We start from the raw sequence: 12012 nt of genomic DNA on the forward strand, positions 1-12012 counted from the left end.
ATATTAGTCTCAAATTTTGGGGCCATTTTCTCAGTCTTCATGGTGGATTTTTCTAGGCTAGCAATTTTCTCTTCTACATCTGAGATTCTATTTTCTGTATGATCTAGTCTGCTTTTAATACTTTCAAGGGAGGTTTTGACTTCCTGTATTATAGCTTTCATCTCTAACAGTTCCATCTTATTCTTTTGTCAAGTGTGAGATTCCTCTTTTAGATCTTGCATGAATTTTCTTACCTCCTGGAACTCAACAACTTCTTTCTCCTTCCTCTTCAGCAGTTAATTGTCTCTCTTCTCTTTCATCTCTGTTAGTTTCGCCATTATGAATGTTCTGAATTCTTTATCAGACATTTCCATGAATTCCCTTGAACTGTGTGTGGATGAAGACAAGTTATCCTTTTCCCTTGGAGAAGAGGTATTTTCCTGCTTTCCCATATTTCTTGTGGTCCTGCAGCGATTTCTAGTCATCTTGTTGATGGTAGGTTTCTTCCCAAACTTGGAAGTTCAATCACATGAATTTTGTGTGCTGGAGGCCAAATTATCAGTGGGAAGTCTTGGTTTCTGTTCCCCCAAATTGGCTAGTTTGCAGAATCCATGAGGCTGTCTTCTTTGCCTATTTGAATGCCTTTTATATTGTTTTCTTTTTCTATTGCATTAGCTAAGACTTCCAGCACTATATTAAAAAGCAGTGGAGAAAGTGGGCAGCCTTGTCTAGTACCAGTTTTTAGTGGAAAAGCTTTGAGCTTTTCCCTATTCAGTATAATGTTAGCTATAGGTTTTTCATAGATGTTTTTATTGTGTTGAAAAATGACCCTTCTATACTAATCTTACTGAGAGTCTTCATCATGAAATGATGTTGTATTTTATCAAATGCCTTCTCTGTATCAATTGAAATAATCATACAGTTTTTATCTTTCTTTCTGTTAATATGGTGTATTATATTTATAGTCTTGCATATGTTGAACCACCCTTGCATCCCTGGGATAAAGCCTACCTGATTGTGATGAATAATCTTTGTTATATGTTGTTGGATATAATTTGCAAGTATCTTGTTGAGAATTTTTGCATCTAATTTCATCAGAGATATTGGTCTGTAGTTTTCCTTTTTTGTCATGTCCTTATCTGTTTTGGGAATGAGGATAATGGATACTTTGTAAAATGAATATGGAAGGTTTTCTTCCTTTTGGACCTTTAGAAATAATTTGAGTAGGATAGGGATTAACTCTTCCTTAAAAGTTTTGTAGAATTCAGAAGTGAAGCCATCTGGACCTGGCCTTTTCTTTGTTGGGAGGTTATTTATTACTGACTCAATTTCATGGCATGTTATGCGTCTATTCAGGTTTTCTATATGCATCTAGGAATCTGTCCATCTCCTCCATGTCCTCTTGTTTGTTGGCCTATAAGCACTTACAGTATCCTCTAATGATGTTTTGTATTTCTATCGCATATCTTGGAATGCTGACTGTTTCATCAGGTATTTGATTTATCTGGTTTCTTTTTTTCTTCTTTATCAGAATAGCTAATGGTATGTCCATCTTCTTAATCTTTTTAAAGATATAGATTTTGCTTTCATTTATTTTTGGTATAGTTCGTTTATTTTCTATTTCATTCATTTCTGCTCAAATCTTTATAATTTCTTTTTGCCTGGCATGTATGTTGTTGTTGTTTTTCCAATTCCTTAAGGCATGATGTTAGGTTGTCTATTTGCCACCTGTCCATCTTTTTTTTTTATGTGCACTAATTGCTATGAATTTTCCTCTTATGACTGTTTTTGCTGTGTCCCATAGATTACGGAAAATTGTATACACATTATAATTTGTTTCCATATATTTTTAAAAATTTCTGACAACTTCTTTAGTAGTTAAGAAGTCATTCAGGAGTAGGTTATTTTGTTTCTAAGTATTTGTGTATTTTTGAGGGTGTTTCGTGAAATTAATATCAAGTTTAGTTCCATCATGGTCAGAGAATTTGTTGGATATAGTTCCTTTGCCTTTGAATCTGTACAGGCTTGATTTGTGTCCTATCACATGGTCAATCTTTGAGAAGGTTCCATGCCAGTGAGAGAAAAATATATATTTGTGGTCTTAGAGTGGAAAGTTCTCTATATGTCTGTCACACCCATTTGATTCATGGTATCATTTAGGTCTTGTATCTATCTATTTTTTGTCAAGAAGATCTGTCTAAAGGACATAAGGGGGTGTTGAGACCTTCCAATAATTATAGTGTTGCACCGGATCTCTTCTTCTAGCTCCAGTAGTCTTTCCTTCACATATTTAGGTGCTCCTGAGTTGGGTGCATAGATATGTATAAGTGTGTTTTCTTGCTGAATTAGCCCATTCACCATTATATAATGCCCTTATTTGTTTCTTTTTATAGTCTTTCTCTTGAAGCCTATTTTGTCTGTAAACAGTATCGCAACTCCAGCATTTCTTTGATTTCTATTTGCATGGAATATATTTTTTTCCAGCCCATTTTTAGTCTATGTATGTCTTTATCTGTAAGGTGTGTTTCTTGTAGGCAACAGATAGAGGGTTTCTGTTTTTTAATCCATTCAACCAATCTGTATCTCTTAATTAGAGAATTTAATCCATTAACATTCAATGTTATTATTAATATTTCTGGACCTGTTCCTATCATTAAATGAACCATTTTCTTGGTTGCTTTTTGTTCTCTTATAACTGTCCATCTTACTTTGTAGTTTTCCTAGTATAGCACTCCCTTTAGAACCTCTTATAGAGCTGGTCTGGAGTTGGTAAATTCTTTCAGGTTTTGTTTATTTGAGAATATTTTGATATTTTTTCCCCATATGAAGAATAATCTTTCCGGGTATAGTATTCTTGGTTGAAATTATTATTTTTTTCTGAAGAGGTTTTTCACTATAGGGCACGTGCGCTTGCCAGACAGACAGAGAGAGACATAGAGACAGAAAGGGAGACCCCCCAGGGGGGATGGTCACGTCGCAATCCCTTCTCCTCCATTCTCCTCTTGGGATCTTGGGCACGCACGCACACGCACCCCGCACCCGGCGTGAGTTTGTAAAGCCACTGGGTCCAGGACGCAAACCGCGGTCAATTGCGTGTGAGTCCAGCGACATAGCCATTACGCTAACTGCTGGTTCCCGGTTGAAATTGTTTTTCATCTAACACTTTGACTATACTTCCCCATTCCTTGCTTGCCTGCATTATTTTCAATGAGAGGTCCTATGTTAGCTTGATGGGGTGATCTTTATAAGTAACTTGACATTTTCCTCTTGCCAATTTTAATTTCTTGTCTTTGTCTGTAGTTTTGGTCTAACAAGCTATGATGTGCGTTGGAGAAGATCTTCTTGGATTGATTCTATATGGGGTCCTGTGTATTTCTTGGATCTGGATAACTGAATGCCTCTCTAGGTTTGGAAAGTTTTATTCCAGGATTTCGTGAAATAAATTATCAATCCCCTTACTATTTTCTTTGTCTTCTGGGATACCGATTATCCAGATTTCAGGGTGCTTGATGCTACCTAGTATTTCTCTATAGTATCCTCATTTTTCTTGGTTGTTTTCTCAATCTTTTTGATATATTTTTGAGGTCCTAGGTTTTGTTTTCTACATTTGAGATTCTATCTTCAGTGTGATCTAATCTACTTTTAATACTTTTGAGGGAGATTTTCATTTCCTGTATCACATTCTTCATCCCTAACAATTTCATTTGACTGTTTTTTAGGGTATCTATTTCTTCTTTCAAATTGTCAAAGGACTTCCTCACCTTCTGGAGCTTGTTTTCTCTTTTCTCATGCATTTCAATTAGTTTGGTCACTACAAAAATTCTGAATTGCTTATCATACATGTCCACAACTTCCATTGTATTGTCTGTGGGTGATGAGGAATTGATGTTTTCCCTTGTGGGAGAGACATTTTGTTGGTTGCTCATATATCTTGTACCCCTGCAATTGCTCCTATCAACTGGTGATCTGTATGTTCCTTCCTAAATTATTCAAGGTATCTCTGAGATTGAAAGGTGTGCAGGAGTAGAAAATTCACAATCTCTCTTCTGCTCTGCCCCCCTGTTGCTCACCAGTATCCTGCACTGTTGTCACTGGTCCTGGGTGACCCAAAGTCCTCCCTGTTTCTAAAGAAAAGGTGCCCCTCCAACTGAGCTGCTAAGCTTCACTTTGAAAGCAAAGAAAAGATCATGCGGTGCATAGCACACAATGCGCACCACGTGCTATCCAAAACACGGAAATCCTGAGAGTTCAAAAGTTAGTGTTGTGGAGGAATGACCCTGAGGTCCCTGTGTGACTGCAGCCTCAGGCAGCCTGGCATCTGGCAAGGCCATTAGCTTGGACCACTGTCCAGATGGGGTAGTGAGGGGCACAAGTTTGCTTTATAGTTCCAAGACACAAATCTAAGGTACAAAGGCAAGTGTGTTGGGAGGGAATGAGCAACAGGTCCCAGCCATTAGGGCCTGCAGCCACAGGCAGCCTAGCATCCAGCCGATAAATTCTTTATCTTCACAAAATTCAGGGACCAGAGTAAAGAGTTTTTCTGAATTCTTTTATTTAGAATTACCTAAACTATCAGAGTCATTATTCCATTGTCCACTTTCATGTGCCATAGGAGTGTAGATTGATACAAATATTCTGGCAAGCTATTAGTCTTCAGTGTATAAAGAGCCTTGGGGGAAAAAAAACCATGCCATTAGAGACAATAATTCTACTTCTAGGAATCCTTTCCAAGGAAATAAACAAATACAGACAAAGATTTATGTGCAGAGATATTCACAATAGCTCTATTTATAATACTAAAAATTAGAAACAGCCTAAATGTCCAACAATGAAGGAATATGTTGCAACCATTGTGAAATGTGATTTCAAAGATTTTTAATAAGAAGGAGGCATTTATAATGAGCTAAATAAAGTGGGAAATCAGATAAAAAATTACATATACAAAATAGACAAAATACATATGTGTCTCTACATATCAGAGAAAATGATGAAAGAATATATGTAAAATAGCTGGGTAGTAAAGGAACAAATAATTTCTATTTTCTTTATTCCAATTTTTTAACATCTTTCATAATAATATATTATTTCTAGAAATAAAAAATGTTTTTAAAAGTGTCATGCTTTGACTATCTTTGGGCAATTTCTCTTTGATGTGAAGAAATTGGACACTTCTCGGGACCAGCAGTTAGCGTAATGACTATGTTGCTGAACTCCCATGTGATCGATAGTGGTTCAAGTCCTGGACCAGGTGGCTTAAAACTCATGCCCGGCTCGTGTGCTTGCGTGCCGAAGATCCCAGGAGGCGAATGGAGGAGAAGGGATTGCAGCATGGCCATCTCCCCTGGGGGGGTGATTTCTCTCTGTCTCTCTGGCAAGCACACGTAACCTATAGTAAAAACCTCTCAAAAAAAAAAAAAAAAGAAAGAAAGAAACTGGATACTTCTTTTAAGTCTTCTATTAAAAATATTAGCCTACTACATTCATCCAGGTGACATCTGGGTCCAGGGTTTATGCTTGTCTTTTTTCTGATACATGATCATAATTTCCCAACTATAATGCCATTTATAGCCTTCCAAATATCTATGGAATCTTCTATAAGGTCCTAATTTCCCTGTATTTGTCAACTAAAAATTTGTCCTCTTTTTATTTCCATTTACTTTCTACCTTCCTTTCCTTGCCTCTGTCTGTGTCCAACCAATTTTATGCTGTGGAGCTACACAGGCTAAGGATTTTGATTTTAAAATATTTAGGTCCAAGTCAAAATATTCCAGTGTGTTTCACTGTTTTAGTAGATGCTGTCTGAAACAAATATTTCTTTGGTAAAAATAAATTTGGTAAATGCTCACATGATGTATCCACTCTCAAAAGCCATAATGGGTATAAAATAATGTTAAAAGTTTTATGTATTATATTGTAGAAATTTGGCCATATGTGATTATCTACCATGCTATAATTTGAGTGTATGTGTACCCCCAATGCACTTAATTTATGTTTAAGCCTAATCTTCCATACAATGTTATTAAGAGGTGGGGCCTTAGGAGATCGTTAGGTCATGAAAGCAAAACACTTAGGAGTGGTATTAGTGCCCTTATCAAAGATGCTTGAGAAAATGCTTTGTGCTTCCACCATGTGAGGACATATAGAAGATGCCACTAATGAGGAACAGGTCCTCATGGGACACTGCATTTATTGGCAACTTGGTCTTGGCCTTCCCAGCCTCTAGAACCATGAGCTGTGATTTCTGTTGTTTGTACATTACCCAGTCTGAGGCACTTTGTTATAGCAGTCCAAATAAACCAATACCCCATGCATACCAAACTTGATAAGGAAAAGCTTTGGGACTGTTTTTGTTGTTGTTGTTGTTGTTGTTGTTGTTTTCACATATTTTCTTTTAATATTCATCAGAACTAGAGTTCCATGGACCATTCTTTATGGAGTGAAGCATTAGGTAAATTTGAGAATTACAAGAGCACTATTTTAGAAAATAGAAATTTGGGGGGAAATATTTGTCGATTTATTAAGAACAAGATCTTTAAACTTGATAATGAAAAGCATCATCTTGACCTAATTCAATGTTTCTCTTGTATTTCTATTAGAAATCTAATTCTCAGCAGGACTGAATTGTATCATAGGCCTGATGTAGAAACTGAGAACAAGTCTGTTAATTTCAGTGAATTTGATTGCACTGGGTGTTAGAGGTAGGAACTCTGGATTAAGTTAGAACCTCTCTTTAGGTGCCTTAATTAGTGATACGATAGCATAATAATTTAACATTTATTGATAATATGAGCAAATCAAAACCTATATTACACACCAACAGGCACCACAGTGATTAAGGTGCTAGATCCCACATGGCCCAGTGCATATTTCAAGTCCTGGAGCCAGCTTGAAAACACACTGGACCTGTATGCATGCATGCATGCCCAACATCAAGGAGCAGAATGGAGAACTCAGGATTGCAACAAGGCCACTCCTAAGGAGTGATTTCTCACTTTCTTTCCTCTTTCTCTCCCTTCAGTCAGTACATGCATCCTATAGCAATTTTTTTCCAAAAAAGAAAGAAAGAAAAATATATCCCTATCTATCATTCAACTGTAGCTGAAGGGCACAGACCTAAGTTCATTTTTGTACTGATTTTGTGACCACAAAGGACCTTAACATGGTCTTCTATTTCAGCCTTTTTGTCTTCAGGTAGCTGAGCATTGTTGAGTCCATTTTCAATGAAAAACAAAGATGTTTAAGTGATGTGCTCAAGGTCACACAGATAATGCTGTTTTTTCCCAAACTTTTTGGCTCTTTGCTTCTGGAAAGGATGAACGAGAGGCAGCTAATGTGACAGGGTTGGAAATGGCCAGCCACTGGCCACTGGAGAACATCTCATTTTCAGTTTTCTGTGTTCAGTCATGCAGGTCCAAATTTAGTGAGTTAGCCACTGAAGATAATGGGATCAAACCCAATTTTCCCAGATCCCCTTTTGTTCTGGTGTCCTTGGAATCAATGTGTGAACAATGTTCAAGTTTTTAAAATTAAGATTTATTATTCTATTATAAATGTGGAAAAGCTCAAAAGGCCCAGTGTAAGTGTGAAGCTGATCATAGCCAGGGTCTCCCCTCTCCATTTGGAGCACACGAATGTCCCTCTTTTCTGGGTCAGGGACACGTTGAAGCAGGACACACAATTCCAGGGGCCTCCCACTTATTCTACAGCCCTTATGTCTTCACCATGCCAGACTAGAGTCAAGCTCAAAAAGGTCTTCTATTTTCCCTTCCAAATTAAAAAGACATATTTATTTTACACTTTATTTCCAAAGGAACAGAGCTGCCTTTTCTGGTTTGCAGCTTCCAAACAGAAATCTTCCTCTTACTCAACTCACTAGAACATCTGAATGGCTTCTTCAATGGGTTGAGACTTTACAAAAATCAGGAATAATCAGTGTCTTAAGGTTGCCTCTGCCTTCAAATTTTGCAAAATTTCTTAGGGAATTGTAAAGCTTGAAAGCTGTTTAAAATTGAGAGGAGGAAAAATATGGCAGAATATTCAAAATAAAATGGTAATAATAATAATAATCACGGCCACCATTACTGAATGCTTTTATTAATCACTGTAATAAATAATTTTTCACTCTTATATAATCCTACCTTATGAGGTAGATCTTTTTATCCCCACTTTATGGTTGACAAAAATGAGGCTTAAAGGAATGGTGAGTATCTGACCCTATCTAGGTCACATAGCTTGGGAAGAGACGATGCCAGATGTTGAAGCCCACCAACTTCTTTCTGGGCCACGTACTCCATTATTAACTTAGAGAATGACTTCAGGGTGAGACCCTCTTCTCAATTGGTAAAATGACAGTACTTTCTTAAAATCAGTTTTTTTTTAATTTTTATTTAATCACCATATACCTTTACAGTGTACAAAATTGTTTTTTTTTCAGCACGAATATAGTGCATATCCATCAAGACAAGGACATTACCATATACATTATCCTCAGCAAAAAAATTTTTTTAATCAATAAAGCTTGTTAGTTCTTAATGTAATGGCAACCATCAAACCAGATATTAGAGGTCTTGTTCTGTCTCTATTCTGACCACAGACTGGGTCTCTAATTTCAGCTTTTTGGTCACCATTGAAAATGTGCTATGATGAGACCAGATAACAAAAGACTACAGATGGCTTTGTGAAATCTGCAATAATTAAACAACAATAAACTGCCCAAAGTGGAAATTGTTGGATAATGCTCTCATCTTAGCCCTGAAGTATGGGATTATTTAAAGTTTTAAGTTAACTCTATCACCAAGGAATACAGAGGGTCCAGCACAGAGCTCAGTTGTTATGTTTTGTCTTGTTTGTTTTGTTTGACAGGGTTATAGAAGAGCAGCTTTCTTTGCTTTCTTTCTTTTTTTTTTTTTTTTAAATTTACTTATTTATTCCATGAGAGTGAGATACAGTCACAGAGAGAGAAGGAAGTACTCTAAACATGGCAGGGTCTCATAACACAATCCCCTTTCCCAAGTCTTCCCAGCTGGTTAGGATCATGGGTGACCTGTACAAGTGAACAGGTAGACCAGAGAACCAAACTCACCATCTTCCATATGGATATGGTTTCCCTTGAGTGGAACACTACTGTTGTATCACTGAGTCAGCCCAACCAGCTTTATTCTTCCACAAGAAAATTTGGAAAACTCTGGCTACCACATTTTAGCAAATATATTGATAGTTGTAGACATCAACATGGTACAAGGAGATGCTGCCTTACTACTGATAAAAAAAATTCACTAACAATTATATAGGAAGTAGGCTTTGTTTTCATTAGTTCCATAGATATTAATTCATTATTAGGAATATGACAATATGAGTTTCAACACAAGATTAGAGAGTTTACAAGGTCAATTTGAGATGTTTATTACAAACTAGAGTTAGAATGAGACAAACAAAATATAGAACTTTTCTCTTTTTATTTAGATGGAGATAATATTAGTCTGGTAAGTACTATAAACTAATTTAGACTGGTAAAAATTATGCTAGTTTTCAAAATGAACAAATGGAGCTCATTTGATATTGTGTGATAATGCTGATAATACTAATATTATGGCACACAACATTTGTTCTTAAAACACCTTACATTTTATATTTGATTTTTTAAATGTGTACAAATATAACAGAAGCAAAGTAATTATACATTGTAAATATTTTCTAAGTCTTAACTTGAAAATGCTTTGGTTTAAAATACTAATTTTAGGGTCAGCCCATGGTATGGTGGTTAAGGCAGCAGGATCTCACAAGGTGGCTTGACAAACACACAGGGACGGTATACACTCATGCCCAATACCCAGATGGAGGGAGAAATGAAGAAAAGGGATTACCGTGTGACCATTCCCCACTGCCCTGGGGGTGCTTTCTCACTTTCTTTTTCTCTTTCTCTGTCCATATTTCTCTACTGAATGCATGCACCCTATGGCATTTTTTTTTTCTTAAATCCTAAATTTGAGAAATGCTTAGTTCACATAATGGTACATATTGAAGAACACTGTAGTCATAGGTTCAGAATCAGCCTCTTTCTTCTGGAAGTGAGTGAATGATATTGATCTACACGCAACCATTGGTCATGCAAAAGTCCATTATATCCATTACATGTCCACAACTATTAGAAGCTAGGGGTCCAAAAAGTCATGAACTTCAAACTGCTTTACAAAATTTGCCATCTCATTTGAGCATTTCTTTTTTTTCCTTAAAGAACAAAAAATGATGGCTTAACATTATTTTCAACAAAACTGAAGAACTGAATTTGTGGGTTTGTGTAATATTGAGTAAAAAAGATGGGACACAGAAAACCCAAAACACAATTGATCATATCACAATGGTGTCGCTAAGTGCGCAAACACCGAATGCTTTCCCTTTGGTAAATCTAAATCAGTGTTTGTCAGACTATGACTTTACACAATGTGTTTCTCATGTGCACCTTAACTTTTTTCCTTTAAACACTACTCCTCTCAGAGAGGCCTGCCTTGGTTGCACCAAAGCTCTTCAGTGCTGGGTTAAAGCTACCACTTTATCCTTAATTTACTCCACTGAGTCTTATTTTGTTCACCCTGGAAGACCTGGCTTGGAGATAGATCTTTAACTTCTCTTAATTTTGAATTTCCTGGTTTTTGTCACTTACACCAGATCCTTAATACTATTTAACTGTGGGTGTGTTGTTTTCTTATTTTTTTTTCCTTGAGGGTAAAGGGTAGGGAGAAGAATTTAATGTTATTTTTAACTGAACCATCTTGTTAACCTTGGGGGACATTTCTGGAGCTGAAACCCGTTCAAGTAATAATAGCTCGGCAACTCACTCCCTGCAGGCTGCTCTGCAGAGACAGTCTGGAAAGGCTCTTTCAAAGCAGCCTCTGCCTGGCCCTTCTCTTTTTCTGTGGAATTTTTCTTAGTAACACTCTTTAACCGAGGGGGTTACTGACAGTTGTAAACTGGAAGCATTGAAAGGATGAGGTGGTGGGGGGAGGGGGGCGCTGCTTGCTGCACTAATTAAAACAAAGCCCACTTGTACAAACTATCACCCCTCCGTGCAAAGGGACAAACAGCACAAGGGCCTCTGCACACACAACTCTCGAGTCTGTGGGGACTTATATTTTTAAATACAATTATAAGTAATGCCCCTTTGTTGAGTATACTTTCCTTGCCTAACTTAAGGACTGAAAATTCACCAAACTTACTTTTAAATGTAGTATGCCCAGCTGCCTACCAAATGCTGTCCTTCTGGCACAGCGCAGGGTAGTCTGTGATTACCAGCTTCCTGAGATACTTGTAAGTTACCTGGACGATATTTCAAATGGATGCTGGTTCTGAGACTGAGTAGGTCAAGCCACAGTTTGGTGTCCCATTGGTGTTTAGGGGGAGATAAAGTTGTTCTTGCCTCTTGACAGCGCACAAGTTTGAAAGTGGAAAACACCAACAGTGTAAACACCGCAATCCACATGTGCAAAGCAGCAGAGAATTCCCTTTAGATCTCACTAAAATATGTTAAAATGTCACATGAAAGAGAAATGCACCAACATGCCTGTGCTATGTCCTCTGAATTTTAAAAGCTTCTAATGTTACCTAGCTTATGCGAGTGTTAAAAGCGTGGCCATCCTTGAAATATTCCCTTTATAGTTTTAGTGGCCGTCTTCTTTCCTTTCTGTTCATGACTACGATTATTTTATAAGCCCCTTTGTAGCTGAGTTTATTTGCATTAACCTTTTACATGTAGCTTTGTTTCTGACAATATGGGAAGCAGAACTCCAAAAGAAAACACTGCGTGGGGGATTGATGAGGGAAGCAGGCATGCAATTTACAAGGAGAAGTCCTGGGAAGACAGTAAACTTATTTGGGACTTTCTCGAGTTTTCCAAAGTGACCATCTATAAATCTGAATGCCAAGTTTTGATTCTGAGATTTTTATGAGGTTGCATAGGTACCAAACTGATACTTCGCTAGGCATTCTTTTTTCAAATGAAAAATACAGGCTTGAAAAACAAGGTGCAGCATCCGTTTT

General features: G+C 37.1%; 1 pseudogene; it reads right to left on the bottom strand.

Moving 5' to 3' along the window:
- The window catches only part of LOC114005185 (uncharacterized), a 22202-nt pseudogene extending 10747 nt beyond the window's left edge, over positions 1–11455 (bottom strand).
- Positions 11456–12012: the final 557 nt, after the last annotated feature.

This window comes from Tupaia chinensis, unplaced genomic scaffold (assembly GCF_000334495.1).
Source record: "Tupaia chinensis unplaced genomic scaffold, TupChi_1.0 Scaffold143247_2, whole genome shotgun sequence".
Taxonomy (NCBI): domain Eukaryota; kingdom Metazoa; phylum Chordata; class Mammalia; order Scandentia; family Tupaiidae; genus Tupaia; species Tupaia belangeri.